General features: G+C 43.1%; 1 protein-coding gene across 6 annotated transcripts in view; it reads right to left on the bottom strand.

Annotated features, from left to right (window-relative positions):
• LOC138824079 (dystroglycan 1-like) overlaps positions 1-19,502 on the bottom strand; it is a 46,272-nt gene that overhangs the window by 13,016 nt on the left and 13,754 nt on the right. The window contains exons 1-2 of one of the 6 annotated variants that reach the window (XM_070017775.1): positions 14,390-14,516; positions 311-502 (exon numbers count right to left, since the gene is read on the bottom strand). The exons of 3 other annotated variants lie outside the window; for them this stretch is intronic. The gene's annotated coding sequence lies outside the window, so the exon portion shown is untranslated. Of the gene's footprint in view, positions 1-310; positions 503-14,389; positions 14,521-19,399; positions 19,490-19,502 lie in introns of those variants that run through there. 2 more of the 6 variants (XM_070017776.1, XM_070017773.1) reach the window with 2 other exon arrangements.

The following is a 19,502-nucleotide window of genomic DNA, read 5'->3' as shown; positions in this document are numbered from 1 at the left end:
AAAGAAAGCAAAGATTGAAACCCATAGTAAAAACATCGATGCCCCTAAATCAGTATATAGGTTTTGAGTAAATAACAACCACTGGAAGGTCTCAGGCCCTAATCCCTGAAACCTGTAAAGATGTTATAAAGAAAAAGAGTCTTTGCAAAGGTGATTAAAGTTAAGAGTCTTGAGGTGGTGAGATTATCTGGGTAGGATCTAAATTCAATCATGATTGTCAGAGGAAATTACTGTGGGGTCCCTCCTCCCCACCACCCTACCCCCTCCCCACACACAGAATAAGATAGAGATGTGAAACAGAGATACTGACGTGAAACCTAAGGCAGAGACTGGAGTGCTGAAGCCACAAACCAAGGAATGTCAAAGAATGCTGGCAGCCACAAAAAGTTAGAAGCACGGAACAGGAAGTGGCGCTCGCTGTGGCTCAAGTGGTAGAAGACTTGCCTTGAGCTGAAGAGCTCAGAGACAGCACCCAGGCCCAGAGTTCAAGCCCCAGAACCGACTAAAAAGAAAAAGAAAACAAAAGAAAAGGAAAAAGGAAGAAAGACAGAAGCAAGGAATAGATTCCCCCCCAGAGCCTCCAGAGGGAGCTCAGTCCTTGCCAACACCTTCATTTTGGACTTCTGGAGACCAGAACTATAAGAGAATAAATGTGCATGCTATTTGAAGCCACTAAGGCTGTGAAAATCTTTTTACAGCAGCCCTAGGAAACTAATACAAGGTTTAACATAACTCATATTAAAACCTCACTAAGAAGCTGGGAGCTGGTGGCTCATTGTAATTCCAGCTTCTCAGGAGGCTGAGGATCATGTTTCAAAGCCAGCCCAGGCAGGAAAGTCTATGAGACTTTTTGTTTTGTTTTGTTTTGTTCTTACCAGTCCTGAGGTTTGAACTCAGGGCCTGGACACAGTCCCTGAGCTTCTTTTGCTCAAGGCTAGCACACTACCACTGGAGCCACAGTGCCACTTCTCAAGAAACACTTATCTCCAATTAACTACCAGGAAACTAGAAGTGGAGCTGTGGCTCAAGCACTAGCCTTGAGCAAAAGTGCTCAGGACAGTGCCCAGGCCCTGAGTTCAAGCCCCACAGCCAAAAAAAAAGCACTGTATGTGTTCTATCTCCAACAATGCAAAACTAAGAGAGAGAGAGAGATGAGAGAAAAATTAAAAATACATAAACCATATAGAAAGACATACCAATTATATAAAACATATAAATTATGTTGTCTATGAATTAATATACAAGAAATAAAACTTTGCACTTGATCATAAAAACTGCCAAATTCAGGATTATAATCACTTGAAAAGAAAAAGGGGGAAAGGGGAATCTCATAAGGGTCTCTAACTTTAGAACTTACTTCCTCAAACAGACAGCTTTTTGTTGTTGTTTTTGTTTTGTGCAATATCAGGATTTGAACTCAAGGGTTCCCATTCACTTCACTTGCCTGTTCAGCTGGTATTCTACCACCTGACCCATACGTCCAGCTTTGCTTTTAGCTGATTAGAGACAGAGTCTTATGGGCTCTTCTGCCCATCTGGTTTTGAACTTTAATCCTGATCATCTCAACCTCCTGAGTAGCTAGGATTACAAGTGTGAGCCACTAGCATTGAGCCTCTCTCCATTTCTTGACACCTATGTTACTAAAGTTTAAATATATTGCTGTTCCTGCAAGCAGAGTGCCTGGTATATAGCTCCTAAACCAGTGCTTGCACTTTGAGGGCTCACAAAAACATATCAAACACAAAGGAGAAAGGAATAAAATTGCATGCCTCAGGTGTTTTCTAATTTGGTATGGTCCCACCCTTACTCTTCTCCTTTTCTACTGCCTTGTTCCAGCTCCAAGAGACCCTCTGCAACCAGCCAGCCCTCCCAGGACTTCAGATCCATTCCTCGCTATTACTTTTCCTCTCTAACATCAGTACACAGCTGGGTCATTTTTATCTAACACAGACTCACCAGAATTAAATGCTATATTCACTACCAAGGACCAAATGACTACAGAGACCCGATGGGAATCAATTCCAAGAAGTACTTTATTATCAAAGACATTTGCATGGTCCTCCACCAGGAAAGGCAAGGAAAGAAATATCCTGATTTCTCAATGTCTAATGTTTTTCATACTCTGGTAAGAGTCTTCTCCACAGGTACCTATATAGCACCCCAAGTTTAAAGAGGTTCCTTGCTGGGCACTGGTGGCCTAGGTCTATAATGCTATCTACTCAGAAGAGAGCTAAGATCTGAGGATTGTAGTTCGAAGCCTGCCCCAGGCAGGAAAGTGTATGAGACTCTTATCTTTAATTTTCGAAGCTGCCCCAGGCAGGAAAGTGTAAGAGACCCTTATCTTTAATTAACTACTCAGAAAAAGCCACAAATGGTGCAGTGGCTCAGGTGATAGGATGCTAGCCTTGAAAAATAGCCTTGAGTGAAAGAAGCTCAGGGACAGTGCCCAGGCCCTGAGTTCATGCCTCAGGACCAGCAAGCACACATGTGTGCGCACGCACACGCGTGCACATATACACACAGTTTCCTCATGTTTTTTTTTCTATTTTTATTTTTAGTATCTTGTCCCTTTTGCAGCATTTTTATAGCTTATTGAATCATTTTTTGTGTGTGTGCCAGTCCTGGGGCTTGAACTCAGAACCTTTTGCTCAAGGCTACCACTCTACCACTTGAGCCACAATGCCACTTCTGGCTTTTTCTGTTGATGTGGTGCTGAGGAATCCAACCCCGGGTTTTGTGCACGCTAGGCAAGCATGCTACTGCTCAGCCACATTCCCCCAACCCCTATATCACTTTTTAATTTTTTTGTTCTTTTACACTATCTTAATTTATAACTTTAGTTTTGTGTATGTGTGTGTCTTGTTCTGCTTTTTACTGTTACATAGTGCTTTTTTTTTTTTGAGAGGTCTCCTTATGTAACCCAGGCCAGCCTCAAATTCATGATCCTCTTGCCTTATCCTCCTGAGTGTTAGAATTACAGGCATATAAAACCACACCCAGCTTACGTAGTGCCTCTTTTACTGGGCTTTTCCCTTCTTGTGCATTGTAACTCTATTTAGTAAATGGCTCAGCTCAACCAACAGCCCAACGAGACTAAATGAGGGAGGACAAGGATATATCTGTTGTAATCCCTAAAGTATGACCAGCACTCCCAAGGTATCCAGACAAGAGGAAAACACAGGCTCCTTTAAAAAAAAAAAAAAAACCCTATATATATTTAATTTAGTTTACTTACTTTTCCCATTTTTTTTTCTTTCTTTTTTTCTTTTTTTTTTTTGTCAGTCGTGGGGCCTGAACTCTGGGCCTGGGTGCTGTCCCTCAGCTCTTCAGCTCAAGGATAACGCTCTACCACTTGAGCCACACAGTGCCACTTCTGGCTCTTTTCTGCTTATGTAGTGCTGAGGAATCGAACCCACGGCCTCATGCATGCAAGGCAAGCACTCTACCACTGAGCCACCTTCCCAGCCCCCATTTTTACTTTTCTAATCTGATTCTTATTTTTTAGATCTTATGTGAAAAACAGCATGCATTATGCGCCACACCCTGCCCTACAAGAGTATAAGCTCAGTCTGCTATCTGAGGACACAGGATGACATAGGGTGTCTATTTCATGGTCATGACTAAGTGCTCTGCATTTAGCAGGCAGGCAGGCAATGTCCAGGGCACAAGTCCAACTACTATGTGTTGGTTTTCCATGCTCTGAGGAGAAAAGATCTTTTTTGTAATTTGGCAAAAAAGAAAGCTGTGTCTTTCAGATGCTGGCTTGCAACAAACAAGGGTCAAGTCTGCTTGTGCTAGGAACTCAGTGGGCTATCTACACACCTGTGTCAAAGTGTTCCTCTGAATTTTTTTGGGGGGGAGGGGTTGGTCATTGGGCTTGAACTCAGGGCCTGGGCACAGTTCCTGAGCCTCTTTGTGCTCAAGGCTAGCGCTCTATCACTTTGTGCCACAGAACCATTTCTAGTTTTTTGAGTGGTTAATTGGGGAATTTTCTGCCTGGGCTGGCTTCAAACTGTGATTCTCATATCTGAGCCTCTGAGTAGCTAGGCTTATGGGTGTGAGCCACTGGCATAAAGCTAGGATTTTTTTTTTTTTTAATACAAGTCTCATATTCACACACTTGGTCACTGCTGAGATCCTTCTACTCATGTTTATAGGGATGAAGGCTTAAAGAAAGGCCAACATTCAACCATAGTCAGGAGAATAGTTAGCCAGGCACTAGTGGCTCACACCTATAATCCTAGCCACTCAAAAAGCTGAGATCTGAGGATTGCAGTTTGAAGCCACCTCAGATAGGAAAGTCCATGAGCTTTTATCTTCCCCAATTAACTACCTAAAAAGCCAGAAATGGTAGTAGCTCAAGTAGGTAGAGCACTAGGCTTGAGGACCAAAGCTTAGGAACAGTACCCAAGCCCTGAGCTTAATCTCAGGATTGGCACCCCCCCAAAAAAGTGTTTAGGCTTCTTGACATTCTAACACCATGGCACACCAGGATCTATTCAGAGCCACTCAAGAACAGATTTCAGCTGGACTTGTCTGGCTGACAAGAACGGCCAAAGCTTTACTTGAGAGATGAGTGGCGCAAGAGACCCACTCCCCGTGCCAGCAGCCATGCCCACAACTAAATTGGAGCTCTTACGGCTGCCCTAGATGCCAGTGAAATCTAATTCCATAAAGAAGGCCCTCTCAGAATCTTGGGCGCTCTGAACACACACATCCACCAGCCATGGTATACAGGGTGACACAAAGTCAAGCTTGTGAGACAGCAGATCCATTCCTCAGCTTCAGAATCCCATCCTAGGGACAGAGCCTGAACAGAGTAGAATACTCCTGTCATCCCAGCACTCTGGAGGCTGAGGTAAGAGGAAGATCTTGAGTTCAAGGTCCTGTGTCAAGGTAATAAAAAGTGAGCAGGGCACCTCACTCCTGTCATCCTAGCTACTCAGGAGGCTGAGGTCAGAGGATTGTGGTTCAAAGCCAGCCTGGGCAGGAAAGTCTGTGAGACTCATCTCCAATTATCCACCAGAAAACCAGAAATGGTGCTGTGGCTCAGGTGGTAGAGCACTCGCCTCTAGCTGAAGAGCTCAGGGACAGCGCCCAGGCCCAGGCTTCAAGCCCCACAACACACACAGACACACAGACACACAGACACACACACACAGACACACACACACACACACACACACACACACACACACACGTTGGAAATCTTACTTAGGCAGAAACTGGAGACACTGCAGTTGAAGGAAAGTCTGGGCTTAAGAGTTCACAAGCCAGGCATAGTGGTATATATCTGTTATCCCTTCCAAGCTACAAGGAAAGCACAATGGCTGGGTGCACACCTATCTTTGCAGCAACAAAGTACAATTAGGTGGCTCCAAATGCAGGCCAGCCAGGCATAAAGTGAGATCCTCTCTCAAAAGTAATTCACAGGGGCTGGGAAGGTGACTCACTGGTAGAGTGCTTGCCTGGCATGCATGAGGCCCTGGGTTCGATTCCTCAGTACCACATAAACAGAAAAAGCTGGAGTGGTGCTGTGGCTCAAGTGGTAGAGCGCTAGCCTTGAGCTGAAGACCTCAGAGACAGGGCCCACACCCAGAGTTCAAGCCCCAGGACCGACAATAATAATAGTTCACAGAAGTCAGGCACTGGTAGCTCATGCCTGCAACCCTAGCTACTCAGGAGACCGATCTAAGGATTTCATATAGAAGCCAGCCCAGGCAGGAAAGCCCATGAGACTCTTTATCTCCAATTAACTACCAAAAAAGCTACAAGAGGTGGTGTGGCTCAAGTAGTAAAAGCACTGTCCTTAAGAGAAAAAAAAAGCTCAGAATAAGGAAGGCCCTGAGCTCCAGCCCCAGGACAAGCACAAAGACAAAATAACAAAGTAATTCACATAGGCTAGCACTGGTGGCTCATGCCTGTAATGCTAGCTACTCAAGAGGTTGAGATCTGAGGATATTGGTTTGAAGCTAGCCTGGATAGGAAGGTCTGTGAGACTCTTGTCTCCAATGAACCACTTAAGAGATGGAAATGGAGGTTATGACAAGTGGTTGAGCACCAGCCTTGAGCAAAAAACTTGAGAGACAACATAGTGCCCAGGGTCAAAATAGTGCTGAGTTCAAGCCCCAGAACAAGCACAAAAAAAAAAAAAAAACTTTCAGACAACTTAATCTAAAAATCTAAAAATGAGGGACTCTGGAGTGATACGCAAAAGTAAAAAACTCAGGTCTGCATAAATAATTGCCTAAAAGGTAACTGATTTACCAGATTAGTTATCAAGTACAACTGAGGAATCAAAACTATTACAGTGGGCTGGAAATGTGGCACAAATTGAGTACAGTGCTTGCCTAGCATGCATAAAGCCCTGGGTTCGATTCCTCAGTACCACATAGACAGAAAAAGCAAAAGAAGCTCAGGGACGGTGCTCAGGTCTATGTTCAAGCCCCAGGACTGGCAAAAAAAAAAAAAAAAAAAAAGTATTATGATGGTAAGCCATCATCTAAGGCATAGTTCAGCAGGAAAGAATTCTAGCCCTGCCTCTCACCTATACTAATAATCTCTATCTAGATGTAACTGAAGCATGACATTCAGTTAAGAGTAAAGCACTCGACCCTTATACCCAATGCTGACCAGACAGCCTAACGTGCCTGGGAAGTATAAAGTTTTTACTCCACTGGCATTCCAGCCCAGGAGACAAGTAGTTCTCTGCTCAGGCTACCTCCCTAGAGCTAATGAGTGCCCAGACACACCGAAGCCCAGTTACTAAATGTGTTCTACTCAATAAATGTGAGGAACAAAAGCACATTAAGGCACCAAGTCAATGTGCAATCATCTTAATGCTTTGTCGTGGGCTGAAAAACCCAATGAATTAAAACTTCCACATATTTTAAACCAAAAACTGCAAAGAATATAGCTACTAGTTCTTACTTTCCAAGAATGAAAGAAAAGTTAAGATTTAACACGTTTCTAATCACACAGCATGAAGCAAAGGTCCTGAGGCCCAGTGGTCCCAAAAGGCATGTTACCTAAAAACAGTCCCTAATCTGTCAAAATTGCTATTTATCCGCCTGTAATCCTAGCTACTCAGGACAATGAGATCTAAGGCTCGAGGTTCAAAGCCAGCCCAGGCAGGAAAGTACCTAAGACTCTTTTTTTCTTTTTCTTTTTTTTTTTTTTTTTTTGGGGGGGGTCAGTCATGGCACTTGAATTCTGGGCCTGGGCACTGTCCCTCAGCTCTTCAATCCAGGCTAGTGATCTACCACAGCGCCTCTTCTGGTTTTCTGGTGTTTCATTAGAGATAAGACTTTCCAGACTTTCACAGACTTTCCAGCCAGAGCTGGCTTTAACCCTGATCCTCAGATCTCAGTCTCCTGAAGAGCTAGGATTACAGGCATGAGCCACCAGCACCTGGCTAGTAATACTCCTTTTATCTTTGATTAACCACCAGAAAAGAAGAAGTGGAGCTGTGGCTCAAAGTGGTAGAGCATTAGCCCTAAGCAGAAGAGCTCAGGAACAGTGCCCAGACCCTGAGTTCAAGCCCCAAGATGGGAGGGGGGGGCAGATTTCCATTTTAAAACAAGACTAAAATAATAAAATCTCAGGTCCCTGTTTTAAGTGGTTGTAGGAAAAGTGAAAAAGCGGACATCCTAACTAACAACCTATCTAGGGTTATAACAACAAAGGCTTTTTTCCATGCCACCCAGAAGTTAAAGTGAAATATTAACTGTCAGTCTAGTATTATTAATACAGAAATTCTGGAAGGTTAACTAGTTTAAAGAGGCTCAATCTGATAGCCAACAGAATATACTTAACACACTGGAAAAATAATAGTTGTAAAGTCACTGTTTATTTTGGCTCCAAATACCAAAAAGACAGGCATATTTCTCTGCTTATAAACACTTCTTAACATCTGATAAAAGGTCTTAAACCAAGTCATTGGTGAAAATTTAAGGATTCACCCACGATTGCTCTAGTCATGAACAAATTCCTACCTGGCATGTTTGGTGATATAGGACTAACTCTAAGGTTTTAGGAAGTCAGCAATCAAGGGGATGGAGGAACCAATCAATCAAAGGGATACAGGGTCACACAAATAGCAAGATATTTAAAGGTAAAAATATGCAGAAGAGAAAGCTGCCACTTCTGAGAAGCAAGTACCGTGAAAAGTCCATCTAACAGAAAGCTACTTGGAACATTTCTCTCACTTGGAAAATGCTTATAAATTCTCACCTACAGAAGATATCAAATGCAAGGATCTACAAAGGGTAGTGATTTCTGCTAATGGTAGTTTGGGTTTTTTTTCCAGCAAACATTGAAAGAAGCAAAGATATAACACCTGGGTATAAACTGGCTCAGGTGCAAACATGTCCTAGACAAAGGGAAGACACGGCTCAAAACCCAGAGCTAAACAGTCTTTCTTTACTGGACCACAGCTTCAATCTGAGTAGATTTTTAACATTTTATGTGATAGGGCTCACTGGAAAAAACAGTTCATCTACACTTCACTGAACTCCATAAGCTGTGGTTAAATATTACTTACTACTTTTAACTATTCAGATGGTAGGTTTTATGTTGTGTTTTTTTTTTTTTTTTTAGAATTCAAATTTGTTTTAGGCTGAAGATACAGCTCAGTGCTACAGGGTGTGCTTTAACATGGACACAACCCTAGGTTCAATTCTCAGCAAGTAAACACACACACACACACACACACGCGTGCGCACATTTTTTAAAGAGTTAAGACAAGCCAGACACCAGTAGCTCACATCCAAGCTACTCAGGAGGCTGAGATCTGAACATGGAGGTTCAAAAGCAGCCTGGGCAGAAAAGTCCCTGAGACTCTTATCTCCAATTAACCATTTAGCCAGGGCTGGGAAAGTGGCTCAGGGGTAGAGCGCTTGCCTTGCATGCCTGAGGCCCTGGGTTCGATTCCTCAGCACCACATAAACAAAAAGAAAAAAACCGGAAGTGGCACTGTGGGTCAAGTGGTAGAGCGCTAGCCTTGAGCTGAAGAGCTAAGGGACAGCGCCCAAGCCCAGAGTTCAGGGCCCACAACCAGACCCAAAACATTAATTAATTAATTAATTAATTAACCATTTAGCCAGAAGTAGAGCTGTGGCTCAAGTGGTAGAGTGTTAGTCTTAAGCACAAAAGCTCAGGGGCAGTACTCAAAACTTGAGATCAAGCCCCAAGACTGGCACCAAAAAAAAAGGGGGGGGAAGAGGAGTAATATACTCATTGCCCTACTCATGTAACTGTAACCCCTCTGTACAGCATCTTTACAATAAAATTTTAAAAAAAAAAAGGGGGGGTATGTGCCAGTGGCTCACACCTGTATTCCTAGGTACTTAGGAAGCCAAGATCTGAGGATCCTGACTCAAAGCCAGCTTGGGCAGAAAAGGCCTGGGAAACTCTGATCTCCAATGAACACCCAGAAAACTGGAAGTGGCGTTATGACTCAAAGTGGTAGAGCACTAGTCTTGAGTAAAAAAGCTTAGGGACAGTGACCAGGCCCTGAGTTCAAGTCCCATGATCAAAGTAAATAAATAAATAAACAAAAGTTAAGATAGACCAGAAACAGTAAAGCACACCTCCAATCCCAGTGCTTAGGGACTGTGAGGCAGAAGAATTGCAAATTTGAGGTGAGCTTGGGCTACATAGCAAGATCCTATCTCAAAGTAACAAACAAAACAAGATGGTATATTTTATGTTATGGATACTTCACCAGAATGAATGAATGAATGAATATTTTAGGAAAAATTACTCAGGAATTAAAGGTATTGCTCAGTGATAGAGTACCTGCCAACCATATATAAGGCCCTGAGTTGAATCCCCAGTATAAACAAAGCTAAACAAGACAAAAATATTATTGAGTCATTCCAATTAAGACTTCAGAAAAAAAATATTACAAGATGCTTTATGAGCACATTCTCATAACAAGGTCCAAGTCTTTTAATTACCAATGATGAACTAGGTGCTCTGGCTCATGCCTGTAATTCTAGCTACTCGGGAGGCTGAGAACTGAGGATTGCGAGTCAAGGCAGCCTGGGTAGAAAAAACCATGAGACTTTTACCTCTATTTAGCCAGCAAAGTCAATGAAAAGGGGGGGTATAGATCAAGTGGTAGAACACCAGCCTTAAGTGAAAAAGCCAAGTGAGAGCGAGAAGCCTTGAGTTCAAGCCTCAGTGCCAGCACAAAAAAAATGAATTAGAAAGCCGGGCACTGGTGGCTCACGCCTGTAATCCTAGCTACTCAGGAAGCTGAGATCTGAGGATCATGGTTCAAAGCCAGCCCGGGCAGAAAAGAAGTGGCGCTGTAGCTCAAGTGGTAGAGTGCTCACCTTGAGCTGAACAGCTGAGGGACAGCGCCCAGGCCCAGAGTTCAAGCCCCACGACCGACCAAAAAAATACAAATAAATAAAAATAAATAAAAAATAAATTAGAAAATAATTACCAGTGCACAGGTAGTATGAAAAAGATTAAACAAGAATCAAGCCTAGCTGGGCGGCGGTGGCTCACACCTATAATCCTAGCTATGCAGGAGGCTGAGATCTGAGGATCCCAGTTCAAAGCCAGCCCAGGCAGGAAAGTCTGTGAGACTCTTATCTCCAATAAACCACTAGAAAACCGAAGTGGTCCTGTGGCTCAAGCGGTAGAGCGGTAGAGCGTTAGCCTTAAGCTGAAGAGCTCAGGGATAGCGCCCAGGCCGAGTTCAAGCTCCACCACCTACCAAAAAAAAAAAAAAAAAGACATATACATCACTAAGTACAGTCACACACCACGGAACAATGTTTAGATCCCATCTACGATGTTGGCCCTCTAAGGTTATAATGGAAATATACCTAACACCCTAGACATAGCACAATGCATTACTCATGTTTTTGTGGTGACAACAGTGTAAAACCTAATGGAAGCCAGGCGCCGGTGGCTCAAGCCTGGGATCCTAGCTATTCAGAAAGCTGAGATCTGAGGATTGTGGTTCAGAGCCAGCCCGGGCTTTGAACTATTGGGCTGCTAGTCCTACAAAAGTCTAGCACACACAATTATACACAGAACATAACATTTGCTAATAACAATAAACAACTGTTACTGGTTTATATTTCTACACTCTGACAATACTTTTTTTCCTTCTTTGCTAATAACAGGTTTGAATTCTGCCTCAAAAAAATTACTCAGCTTGCCAGGTGCTGGTGGCTCACACCTGTAATTCTAGCTACTCAGCAGGCTGAGATCTGAGAATCATAGTTTGAAGCCAGCCCAGGCAGAAAAGTTCCTGTGAGACTCTTATCTACTCAAAAACCTGAAGTGCAGCTGTGGTTCAAAGTGGTAGAGTGCTCATCTTAAGCAATAGAGCTCAGGGACAGCACCCAGGCCCAAGTTCAAGGCCCTCAACTGCAAAAAAAAAAAAAAAAATTTACTCAGCTTGCTTGCTTGGCTGTAACTACCATTTTGACCACACTTCTAATCCAGCCTTTCCTGATTACTTTGGAGATGGGAGTTTGATGGACTTTTTGCCTGAACTGATTATGACCTGTAATTCTCAGGATCTCAACCTCCTGAGTAACTATGATTTCAGGTGTAGGCCACTAGTGCTTGGGTTTTTTGTTTTTTGTTTTTTGTTTTTGTCCATTGTGGGGCTTGAACTCTGAGCCTGGGCGCTGTCCCTCAGCTCTTCTGTAAAGTTTTTGTTACTTGAAAAAAAAAATTGGGGGGGGGGGGTAGCTCAGTGGTAGAGTTCTTGCCTTGCATGCAAGAAGCTCTGGGTTCGATTCCTTAGCACAGCATAAGCAGAAAAGGCCGGAAATGGTGCTGTGGCTCAAGTGGTCGAGCTCTAGCCTTGAGCTGATGAGCTGAGGGACAGTGCCCAGGCCCAGAGTTCAGGCCCCACAACCAACCCAAAAAAAACAAACAAACAAACAAAAAACTATTAAAGATAGGGGGAAACAAAGCTTATAGAATGAGGATATCCAGCTGGATGGATGGGGACACACACACACACACGCACACACACACGTGCACACACACACACACACACACACGATTCAGACCAGAACTGAAAGCACAGCTCTCTAGATTAACTCACCACCCAGGCTAAAACTGCTATCACATGGGTACAAGCGGCTCACAACTATTGCCCATGGGTCAAGTCCAATCACTTGCTGAGTTTAAGACCCTATATGACTTCCCACAGGCGGCAGGGGCGGGGGGAGCCACCTGTTCAACTCCATGAGCACTGAGAGTTCCCAGAGCAACTCTAGGCTTCCTAGTCACACAGCCCCTTTCCCTCCTCTAGTCCAGAAACGGCAGCCAACTCCACTTTGGAGCCACTATACCAATCAGACTCTGACAATACCACCTCAAAAGATAGGACTAATTACAATGCTACATTCAGATATGAGAGCCTTCTCCTTAAAAAAAAAAAAAAAAGAAAGAAAGCAAACATCTATTAAGTGGAATTTTTTTTAACTCCTCCTCCTACGCCAGGGCTCAGCCTCTCTTAAATGCTGCTTCAAGAAACCGTTCCAAAAGGACACTTTGCAGCTTCCTTGAATACTTAGAATAGTAACAAGGTCCAGATCTGATGTGCTCAAATAATCTAATGACTGTACACAAGAACATAAGTCGGATGCATGTCTTCCCATGAAATTTGGCACCTACTGTGGGTGAACTATGTCAAAGACTGCATATAACTTCAAGGGACACTATACGCAAAGTCCTGACAATAGTACAAATAGCACGGCCTCAAGGGGCTGATCTACTTAAGGAGCACATACCCCAGAACAAGAGTTCCTCATGTTGACATTCAGATATACATCCTTCCTCTTTAGAAACTAACTCAGTGATTCTTATTTCTCATCAATTAGAAAAGGATACTTTTTTTTTTGAGGCAAGAAAGACCTGTTTTCTGAAGTCCATCTCTTAGAAGAAACTAGAGGTGTAGCTCTCAGTGGGAGAATGCATGCTTAACATGCATGAGGTACCACTAAAAATAAATAAAGCCCATCTTATTCTCATCATGTTCCTTTTCTACTGAAAACAAAACAAAGAATTAAGACACTCCCTTTATTCAATGGCAGTTTTGTTTTTTTTTTTAGGTTAAACCTAGAGCTTCATACATGCTAGGCAAGCTTTCTATTAAAGTTAAACCCTCAGCTCCACAGTTAAGTATTCAAATTTTTTAAAAAAAATCAGACTTATTTTAAAATCAGACTAATTTTTTTAAGATTTTTCAGTAAATAAAAATATATATCATGGGGAGTGGTGCTGTGGCTCAAATGGTAGAGCACTAGCCTTGAGCTGAAGAGCTGAGGGACAGCATCCAGGCCCAGAGTTCAGGCTCACGACTGACCAAAAAAAAAAAAAAAGAAATATATATCATGTACTCATATCTCCAGGTTTCTACATGCTACTCCAAGTTAAAGAAACCATATACTTAAGAGGCTGAGACAGGAGGATCAGTAATCTGAGTAACATAGAGAGACGCTATTCTCCTACTCCAAGACACAAACATACAAAAAAAGGATCATCGTGAAAAAAGCTGATGCTGATGCCACACTGGGACAGGAGCCTAAAATCATGTTGCACCACTAAGTACTCAGACAATGACAAAGACCCTCAAAAGAATACAGGGACCAGCTAGCTAGCAGGGGCAGTCACTGACCAAACCAGGGACAATCCAGGAAGCAAACTGAATAACTGAAGGAATTTATTACACCACTGAGTAAGTTAAAAATATGAACTAGGGCTGGAATGCGGCTTAATGGTTTGATTCCTCAGTGTCACATAATCTTTTTTTTTTTTTAATGAACTAAGCCAGGTGCTGGTGGCTCACACCTGTAATCCTAGCTACACAGGAGGTTGAGATCTGAGGATCACGGTCAAAGCCAGCCTGAGCAGGAAAGTCTGTGAGACTCTTATCTCAAATAAACCACCAGAAAACCGGAAGTGGCACTGTGACTCAAGAGGTGAAGCACTAGCCTTGAGCTGAAGAGCTGAGGACAATGCCCAGGCCCAGAGTTCAAGACCCACAACCAACAAGAACAACAACAAAGAAATAATGGAAATTAAGAAGTGATAAAGATAAAACATAAAAAAAGCTCTAATTCCAATATAGGAATGAGGTAGATGCATACAGCAGTTGCCTTCTGAATTCAATTCCCTAGCACGCAAAATTATAGGATGCTGACCCAGAGGGTTCAAATCTGGTGATATCTAAGTAGACTCATACTCTCCCATAAATCACGTTATTTATGAAGAAAAAACAACTATACAACCAGCTCCTCAATCAGAGCTGATCATGAAGACAAATCAACATTTTGTACCTAGCCATATAAGGATATAAAAGATATTACTGGGATTAGGCACCAGCAGTTCAGGCCTATATTCTTACCTACTCAGAAGGTTCAGATCTGAGGATCAAGGTTCAGAGCCAGTGAGGACAGACAAATCTTCAAGACTCTTATCTCCAACTAACCAACAAAAAGCTGGAAGTAGAGGCGTGGCTCAAGTGGTACAGTGCAGCTATGAGAGGAAAAAGGAGAGAGAGAGGAAAAAAAAAAAGAAAAACCACTTGAAACTTAAAAAAAAAAATAAATTACCGGGCTAGGAATGTGGCTTAGTGGTAAAGTGCTTGCCTAGCATGCATGAAGCCCTGGGTTCGATTCCTCAGTACCTCATAAGCAGAAAAAGCTGGAAGTGGTACTATAGTTCCAGTAGTAGAGCACTAGCCTTGGGCACAGAGAGCCTCAAGGACAAAGCCCAGGCCCTGAGCTCAGGGACCAGAACTAGCAGGAAAAAAAAATTTAAGTGGGAAGACAAAGGAATGTGGGATATGAGATATGGCACAACCATCCTCTCTAGACCCCCTGCCAATGCAGGGCTATTTATTGACAGTTGTAAAAACAAAGTCCACAGATGAGCTCTGTGAACTCGAACAAGCTTATATAAACCTTATCCCACACTTACCACACACCCCAGCAACTGTCCATTATGGTGTAGACTACAGGCACCAAACCCCAAACAACACAACTCAAGTGTCCCTAAGCCCTCCAAATTTACGAGGGGAAGTGAGAGAATTTTACAAGCATCTTCTCCAGAAATACTATAAATACAAAATACACCAAAAAAAAAATGGGGGGGTTGTTTACTTGTTTCAAAAGTGACTTGGGTTACAATGGAAGAAAATGTCATACTGGGACCTGAAATTACTACATCCAGCTATGTTTGCCTTAGGTTAAAAATAGGTTCATCTTTCCTTCCCAGGAGCCTTCCCTCCTAGAAGAAAAAGAAAAAAGCCCAGATTAGACCATCACCAAGCTGAGAGACCAGAGAACTAGATAGAGGAAAGACTCATGCAGTGTTTGTCACGATCAGATCCCTTATTACTATTCTCTGTAAGCTTCACAATGATGCCACAGCTGCCTGGTCTTTCCAGACTTTTGGCCTAAGAATGAACAAATGGTAGTCATGGTACTCAGTAGACATTATATGGAAAATGAACTAGGCAACTGTGGGCGGGAATGACAGGAAACTGAGGAAAAGCAAAAGAAGCAGTGACACTGTCCAAAAAGAAACTTACTCATAGCTGGGTGCTGACACTGTCCAAAAAGAAATTTACTCATAGCTGGGTGCTGGTGGCTCATACCTATAATCCTAGCTATTCAGGAAGCTGAGATCTACGGTCATGTTTTAAAGCCAGCCTGGGCAAAAAAGTCCATGAGACTTTTATCTCCAATAAACTACTCAGATAAAGCTGGAAATGGCATTGTGGCTCAAGTAGTAGAGTGCTGGCCCTGAGCACAAAGAGGCTCAGAAACAGCACCCAGGCAAAAGAAAGAGAAAGAGAGAGAGAAAGAAAGAGAGAGAGAGAGAGAGAGAGAGAGAGAGAGAGAGGGATAGAGAGAGAGAGAGGGAAGGAGGGAGGGAGGGAGGGAGGGAGGAAGGAAAACTCATTACAAAACCATAATCTCTCTGTACAATACTTTAAGCATAAAAATTTCAGCTGGGCGCCAGTGGCTCACCCCTGTCATCCTAGCTATTAAGGAGGTGAAGATCTGAGGATCACGGTTCAAAGCCAGCCCAGGCAGGAAAGGCTGTGAGACTCTTATCTCCAATTAACCACTAGAAAATAAGAAGTAGTGCTGTGGCTCACACAGTACAACACTCGCCTTGAGCTGAAGAGCCCAGGGACAGCGCCCAAGCCCAGAGTTCAATCCCCACAACCAACAAAAAAAAAAAAAAAAAGAAAGTAAGGAAGATGGGACACATTGAAAGAACCTGACATAGCAGTTTGCCCTTTTCATACTGCTGTATTAAAGAACACAGTGGGCAGCAGCTATCATAAATTCAAGCTGAGAGTAACAGTATTTAATAGTTAGCCAGCAGGAGGAAATATAGGAGGGTGAGATAGTGAACAATTAATGAATCAAAACATTAGCACTATTTTTTTTTAGTCAAACTTGACTCCCTCGGGGGAAAAAAATTCCTATGAAAATTTGTGGGCTAAGGCTGGGAAGGTAGCTCAGTGGTAGTGTGTTTGCCTTGCATGCATGAGGCCCTGGGTTCGATTCCTGAACACCACATAAGCAGAAAAAGACAGCAGTGGAGCTATGGCTCTAGAGGTAGAGTGCTAGCCTTGAGCTGAAGAGCTGAGGGACAGCACACAGGCCCAGAGTTCAGGCCCCATCCCCCCCCAAAAAAAAATTGTGGGCTAATTCCAAATAATGAAGTATCTACAGTATTCTTTGTTTTTATTTTTGTAGTCCTGTACAATGCCCTTCAAGACAGTCCTCTAGGCTGGGAATTTGATTCCGAGGTAGAGTGCTTGCCTTGCATGCAGGAGGCCCTGAGTTAGATTCCTCAGCACCACATAAACAGAAAAAGCTGGAAGTGGCGCTGTGGCTCAAGTGGTAGAATGTTAGCCTTGAGCACAGAAAAGCTCAGGGACAGTGCCCAGACCCTGAGTTCAAGCCCCAGGACCAGCCAAAAAAAAAAGGACAGTACTCTAAGCCATGGTACCTCCTAGACCAAAACAAATCTAGACTCAAGGCAGCAGGAACACAGATATAGGTACTAAACACGAGCAAAAGAAGATGTCGATTATTTTGGGATTCACAAATCTGTAGAGACATTGTTCTGGAAAAAAAATAAACACTAAATCATGTTCCCAAATTTAAGTTGTTTCCTTATGTCCACCAACTAATCAACAAGGTCTGGAAGAAATGCTGGAGCCCAGCTTGTGGAGGGGTTTGTACCCTCCAGGCCCCTGGGGCCCAGGGGGGAAAAACTTTCTGTTCATACACAGTTGTGTGCATAAGCACAGAACAAACACCCACCAGCCCACTTGTACTTCTGAACTCTCTCACTGACCAGCCAAACTTGTGTGCACAAATAATTAACCCGACAGAAACTGGTGCCCACAAGTTTCTGACCTTCTCCACCAAGCACAAAAATACCTCAAGCTATACATTGATGATGGATGCAGTTACCAGTAAATTATGTTTCAATGTTTAAAAAATGCAAATAGTGTCAATAAAATCAAAATGCTACTAAGTTACTAGCAATTTGGTAAAACTTCTTCATTTTTGTCAGTGGATTTTCAAAGTCTTATGCAAAAAAAGAAAAAAAACCCACACCTTGGTCCTGGGATAATTTTGTTTAGGGCCTACCAACTAGCTACCTACTGGCACCTGAGATAAGGGGAGGGCATTCCTGCGGAGGACCTCTGCTGCTAGCCAATCACAACCATCAGAGCACACCAGAGCAGCCTACTCAGAAATTCTGGTTTAACTCCTGTTTGAACTCCAACAACTAAACCACGGATGTCATTTTGATCGCACCAGAGTTCCGAAAATTCAGTGTTCAAAGATATTAATTAGTATAAATCTCTCATACACAATATTCAGCCCTCCCCGCACTGCCCAGCCTGCTGCAGCCAGCCTGACACCCACTCCTACAGTAAGCAGTGCTCAGCAGCCTCTCCAGTCCTTCCTCTGACCCAGCCCACACCTCCCTGACCCTGGAATTCTTTACATTCTCCTCCCCCTAGTATGTAGGGTGCTTGCCTGGCAAAAGCACGGGCCATGTCAAGAATTGAGGGAGGCAGAGAAGAAAATCTAGTCTAATGCCTGGGGTGGTGCTCAAGAGAGCTAGTGCTTCATTAGTATACATAAGACCCTGAATCTGATCCCCCGATATTTCCACTGAAACAAACAAACAAACGCTATTCTACTACCTTGCCTAAGCAATCATGGTGAATGTAGAAATCTGAATTTACTTGGGCTTCAGAATTATGTAAGCATAAAATAATTTAAATATATGAAATCACTGCAAAATAAGGAGACCACACACATTCCTCAAGCAATTAAGTCTGAGTGGGGGAGACCATGTCTACAACCCACAAAGCCTCTCCCTGCCACACAGCCCTGACATGACAGACATGAGCAAACACTCAATTTTGGCTGCTCGCTACCTTATAGCTGGGGCAATCTGCTACACAGAAGATGGGGAGGGGGAGAACCTCTAAAATAGCTTTCAAACACAAAAAGGGTTGCAAGATAAAAAAGACCCAAGTTTGAGACAACCATTTAAAACAGGAATAATTCTCACTTAATAGATGAGGAAACCTAGGCTTTCCCAGTCCCTCCCATGGTGGCAATCCTCACATGATGAGCAATTGAGGAGGAGGATAACTCCACTCCTAATCCTCAAACAACTGGTCCGATGAGATGGAATACTACATGAACTAAGGGAGAAAGAAAGAAAAGAGGGCTGGGAATGTAGCTTAGTGATAGAGTGCTTGCTTAGCATGCATGGAGCCCTGGGTTCCATTCCTCAGTACCATATACACAGAAAAAGCCAAAAGAGGTGCTGTGGCCCAAGTGGTAGCCTTGAGCAAATGAAGCTCAAGGACAGCGCACAGGCCTTGAGTTCAAGCACCAGCTAATAATAATAATAATAATAATAATAGAAATAAAATTAGGTCACAGGATCTAGAATTCTCCTCTTCCAATACCTGTCATACTCGTGTTGAGGAGACTGGTTTGACAAGATCTGCTGGGCCAGCCTCTGATCAGGTTCCATAACCTTCTACAGGAGTCCTCTGAGAACCTGCTAAGGGCCTAGAGTAAGTGAAGGTCAATGAGAGAAAGCTAGCACCAAGGGAGAAAACTACTAAACCACCTTTAATCTTACCAAAGGAACCAAATCTCAGGATGGATCTAGATGACCTCTTCAGAAATACAAAAAAAAAAAAAAAAGTGATATACAATCTTCTAAATCTGGGCTGTGTGAAACTCTTCAGAGTCAGGTTCTTTAGTAGATAGTTGGAACAGAAAGGAATAGAAGGAGAAACTATAGAGAGTTAAAAGATATTCATCAGCCGGGTGTCGGTGGCTCTCACCTGTCATCCTAGCTACTCAGGAGGCTGAGATCTGAGGATCACGGTTCAAAGCCAGCCCAGGCAGGAAACTCTGTGAGACTCGTATCTCCAATAAACCCCCTAG

Source organism: Dipodomys merriami, unplaced genomic scaffold, assembly GCF_024711535.1.
Source record: "Dipodomys merriami isolate MVZ:Mamm:240054 unplaced genomic scaffold, mDipMer1.0.p SCAF_125, whole genome shotgun sequence".
NCBI lineage: Eukaryota > Metazoa > Chordata > Mammalia > Rodentia > Heteromyidae > Dipodomys > Dipodomys merriami.
Note: the sequence above shows the minus strand (reverse complement) of the source record. Positions and strands in the feature narration are given on the sequence as shown.